Below are 5,143 nucleotides of genomic sequence, written 5' to 3' on the forward strand. Positions count from 1 at the left end.
GGGGGGGCCGGCCGGTGCTGGGAGGCTGTGTGTTTCCGTGCGCTGCATGCAGGGACAGTCAGAACGTTTAGTCCCGATCGTGATGGGGTTTGGAAAACCTGGGCTAAGAGGTAACTTAACTGAATGGTTGTATTTAAACATCCACCCCACCCCCACCAACCAACCAACCAACCAAAAAAATCCCACAACGAAACCAACCAAAAATCCCACCCTAAAAAAAACCCCCAGACCTAAAAACTGTCTTTTTTTTTTTATTAGTGTTCCCAACCTGTTATCTTTGTCCTGCAGCATGCTGTGTCATAGACCTGAACTCCACGTGTCCAGAAAAACAAGGTCTAAATGACTAAAAGCGTCTCTCTTTTTCTAAGTCTGGATTAACTTTAGTTTGAATGGTCAATTTAAATATTTGGAAAATGTTTGGAACTGGTTCTTCAGCCTGTATAATGCCAAAAAGACCTTATTCAGATCTTTCAGCCTTGTGCAGTATATGACCACTGAACTACAGCGAGACAGTCCATTCAGCTTGCCTCATTGTCCAGGATCTCCAGAGTCCGAAACTGTGACATCTTGCGTGGCTCATAAAAATGCTGCCATTCCAGAAATGTCTGTTGTTCTAGAGAAGATAATCTGCTTTACTGCATGAGCGTAGAAGTTCACTAGTGCAAAGAGAGAGAAGGGATAAAACTCATATGATCTAAATGCCTTGGTATGTCTTTTATAGCAGTATTAAAAAGAAATACCCAGATTTAGAGCCTAAATTTTGGGAATGGGGGAGGTTTCTGCATGGTACAGTAACTGTGCAGTGTTTCGGTTTTGAATGTTTATCTCTTACTCAGCAAGGTTATTCTGAATTTCTGGAAGGTCAGAGGAGGTGGCTTGCTGGGATGTGTACAATAGAACCCGGACTGCAGTAGAGACTAGAACAGTCTAAAAGGTCTGGGAACAGTATAGTGTATCCTACTCTGTATAGGGGGAAAAACCCAAAATAATGCAGTTGTAAAAGTTCTGTTTCGATTAGTTGTGGAGCGTCTCAGTGCGTTGGGTTTTTTACTATTGTGGAGTTCATTTTGGAACCATCTTTTACAGGAACATGCTATTTGCGAAAAGGAGAGAGGCCGTATGATCCGGGGACTGATTAATATTGCTTAGTGTTCTCCTAGTCATGAACACATAGTCTGCTGTAGCCAGTCTGCTCTACTTTGCCTGGCTGTCTCCAGACTGGTCGGGTGATAAGGCAGCTTACTGCTCCTCATGCTTTTTCTCCTGGAAAGGGCAGGGAAAACAGTCTGTTCTGTGAACACGGCTCTGAGAAACCTTGATGGCACCTGTGTTGACTACAAGGGAAGTTTGAAGCCTGCAGGCAAACGCCTGGATGTCTCACACTGAAAGCTGGAACCAGCCCTGGAGTCCAGCCTCTGCAGACACTTTGCTTATCGCACTAGCCATCACTGGTTGGAGCCCTCAGAAGTTACTTGAATGGGGAGCAGATGAACTTTCTTTCACTCCACAGTTCCTCACCATTGCAGAGCTGTTAAATGAGGACAGATTGATTCGGATAATACATTTATCCAGGCCCTCTGAGTGGTTGAAAGCTGTGTGTGAATCGAAGCTCATACTGTTTTTCTTTTGTTTCAGAGCTGCAACTGACTGTTGCCCATTGCTCTTTGCCATTGCTCTGTTAGGAGCTAGCAGCATTGGAATGAATCTGCCTCTCAGAGTGTCCCAACGCACATCCCAGCTGCAGTGAGCTTGTGGGACAGAAGACTTCTGAGTGACAAATAGACCTTGAGCCCTCTTTTAAGGAAGACAGCTGTTCAGGTGTGCTTACGTTTCATTCATTGGTCTGTTTGTTATTATCTCTTTCCTGCCATATGTGCTGGCTGCTCCAGTTTACCACTGAATAAATAAAGAACTTGGCCCCAGGTTCCAAAGGAGATGCCTGCAGTGGGTAGCTCCTCTTCACCCTCAGGTGATCTTGGGAAACTGCTGAGGACAGGACACAAGCTGTTGGTGGGACAGCATGTTACTACAGGCTCCTTAACTGTTCTGTTTTCAGACTCTGCCGTTGGTGAGGTTTGTGGTAGGTCCCAGTGTTGCTCTGCCTGGGCCTATACACATACTCAGTTCTCCACCTTGGCCTGAACCGCAGCATTTGTTCCCTTTTTAGATGAGAGAAATACTTTAAGACATGTGAAATTCCAAGGGACCACAGCTCTCAGCTGTAGGTGAGGGTGGGAAGGTTTGGAGCCAAAGATGAGAACTGGAAATTTATGTGTGAAATGATGGCTCTGGGAGGAGTGGCTTCTGTCCCTTTCCAAGTGAAGCCGCTTTACTGTGGGGATCCTGTGAGAGAGAACTGCTGCATAAACAACAGATTCAGCTTTTAGGAGGCTTAAACTGGTTTCAGCATGTGTCGGTCACAACTAAAATGGAGTGAGAGAACCTGTCAGTTTAACTTTGTTTGGTCAGATCAAATGGCCATTGATTAAACACAGTGTTAATTCAGGGTTTAAAGCAGAGTGATTCTTTGGTTTCTCTTTTATTTCTATGCCATAGTCATTACGTTCACCTGAGAAGCCCTGTTGAGTGAATTTAATTCACATGACTATTTATTACACAGAAATTTTTGGGCTTTACTCCTCTTGGATATCTCTTTACGCTTTTGTGTCTGTGAAAAATGATTAATCATTGTAAGGCAGGTGAGTTACTGGTAAGACTTGGAAGCAGCACATGTCAATGTCTTTTTATATCCTGAAGCATGATCAGGTATTGCAGAAGGTTAGTATGCAAGAAAGCGATTTAGTAATAGAAATCCTGAAGTGAATAACAGTGTCTGGTTAATCTTTACAGTAATTTCAGAAGTCAGCCCCTTGTGGACTATCTCATGAACTATAAGTAAGCTCTCTACATTCTGAGGTTTTGATGTCGTTACTTTTTTGCAGAAGGGTGATACACCCTGCAAGAAAATGGCATTAGCTAGTAGAATATCCAAGAAACAGCTACAAGAGGGACAATCTTTTTGATCATACATTTAAATGTTTGAGCTGTTATTTTGTACTGTTTACAGAAGGTTTTCTAGAGCAAAACCTGAATTTCCTTTGAAAGGAATAAAACTCTAGACAACACTGATCTTTGTCTGGATCTCTGTTAAACTGAATGCTTTTGCTTTAGTTTTAACTTTGTTCAACTGTGCACCAAAGGAGCACCAGATGTGCACGAGTAAAAGTGTTTTTGGTGTCCTTTGACATGCTCTGTTAGTGGCCTTAGTTAACTGGCGTTAGGGCAGAATTCTGGTGTTTATGTCAGATGGTGGTGGGAGGCAGTCACTCACTTCAGAGCGGATGGGACCTTGAGTTATGGAGTCAGTGCTGGGTGCTGCTGTACAGCTTATACTTTAGTGTCTGAAACTATTACATTTATAGCAAACTCCATGAAAACACTCTACTGAAGTCACATAGATTTTATTATTGATAATAGAGGCTTTCTTAATTTGAGAGAAGCAGTCCGTTTCCTCTAGATAAGTATATACCTGTAACATTAAATTGCAAGGCCTTATTTTTTATTAGGAGTTTGTACTGTTTCATACTGTATCTCTGCAGTGTATGTGGGATTAAGGTCAGCTCCAGAAATCAACCTGCTGCCTTAAGACTTGCAGAGACTGGCACTGGACAGTGTAGTGGTGTTTGAAATACCAGTGTATATTTAAAAACCTCCTATAATGACACACGGGTGCTTTCTAGTGAGGACCTGGAGTAATGTTGAAAAATTCAGACGAATCATTGAAAAGTTCATGCAAAATCTGTGTAAAAATTCTGGGGCAAAATCCATCTTCTTCTATTCTCCAAACTAATAGTACATTTTTTTCAGTTGCAGAAAACTCCCTCTTTTTGAATGTCTGATGGCTACTACCAATTTGACTTCCAAGCTGTGTTGTTCATTTAAAACAGTGGAAGAACAGAATTGCTTGTTCAGCCCTTAGTGTTGTAAAGTGAGTTTATTTTTTGAAGCAGATCTATTATGAAAACTGCTACATGAAATTTCATAAAGTATCTCTGCTAGGCGTACAGTTAAAATGTGTAAACAATAGGATTGATGCTTCAGGCCCTTAATCCTCTTAGTGATTCTTCACTGGCCTCTCTCCAGTGGTTTTATTTCTCTTTTTTTTTGCTGGAGAACCCAGAACTGGACACAGAAGTTGAGATGGGGCCTCACCAGCACTGAGGAGAAAGGAAGAGTCATGTCCTTCAAGGTGGTGGCAACACCCCTCCAAATGTCCCCTGGGACTGTATCCGCCCCCTTGGCTGCAAGGGCACTGTGCTGGCTTGTGTGCACCTTGCTGCAGAGTTGCTTTCCAGCCTGTCGGTCTCCAGCATGTCCTCGTGTATGGAGTTACCCCTCCCTAGGTGGGGGACTTCGCACTTCTCTTTGTCGAACTTTGAATGGTTTCAGCCTGTCCATTTCTCCAGCCTGCTGAGGTTCATCTGGATGGCAGTGAAATCCTCTGGTCTATCAGCCAGTTTCAGTCCCTGTATTGTAAATCCGTCTGCACTTTGATTCTTTTTCTTTGGGGTTTTGTTTTGGTTTGTGGTTTTTTTCTGTCTTTAAACCTTTAAGTAAGTTGGACAGCTACTACTTTTGTCTCAGACATCTGGAAGGGTGTCAAATTGATAGACTTCAGAACCTCTGCAGAATTCAGACAGGTGAAGACATACCTGAGGAATGTTACAAAGACAATTACAGTTATAAAAAAAGTTTTGGAAGACTCTAACCCTTTACATTTGTATAAGAAGAGATTCTGCTGGTTCATGTAAGTATTTGATACACTTTGTGTTTTGGAGAACCCTGTCTGAGTGAGTCTTTTTCGACAAAACCAAAAAACTCCAGCAACCTTGATTGCATCCACTTCTGGAATGGCTGCTTATATCAGTGCTACCATTAAACTGTAGCTGATGGCAAAGTGTAGAAGTAAACTAACACACTGGTAAGTTATTTTAGGATGGTGACACTACTTGTTTTGGGCTTCGCTCCATAGCGTGTCGGTGAAAGCAGATGCTGTCTGGGCAAAGTCGGCTGCCGTATGTGGGTCAGTGGTACTGTAGGCTTGGGCAGGCAGGAGCATCAACAGCAGAAATCTGAAGAGCGG

At 42.8% G+C, this 5,143-nt stretch overlaps 1 protein-coding gene across 1 annotated transcript in view; it reads left to right on the plus strand.

Annotated features, from left to right (window-relative positions):
- The first annotated feature begins 1,731 nt into the window (after positions 1-1,731).
- Positions 1,732-5,143, plus strand: part of CPT1A (carnitine palmitoyltransferase 1A (liver)) — a 33,071-nt gene continuing 29,659 nt past the window's right edge. The window contains exon 1 of the mRNA XM_010141302.1: positions 1,732-1,818. The gene's annotated coding sequence lies outside the window, so the exon portion shown is untranslated. The remainder of the gene's footprint in view (positions 1,819-5,143) is intronic.

The sequence above is a fragment of the Buceros rhinoceros genome, unplaced genomic scaffold, assembly GCF_000710305.1.
Source record: "Buceros rhinoceros silvestris isolate BGI_N320 unplaced genomic scaffold, ASM71030v1 scaffold33458, whole genome shotgun sequence".
NCBI lineage: Eukaryota > Metazoa > Chordata > Aves > Bucerotiformes > Bucerotidae > Buceros > Buceros rhinoceros.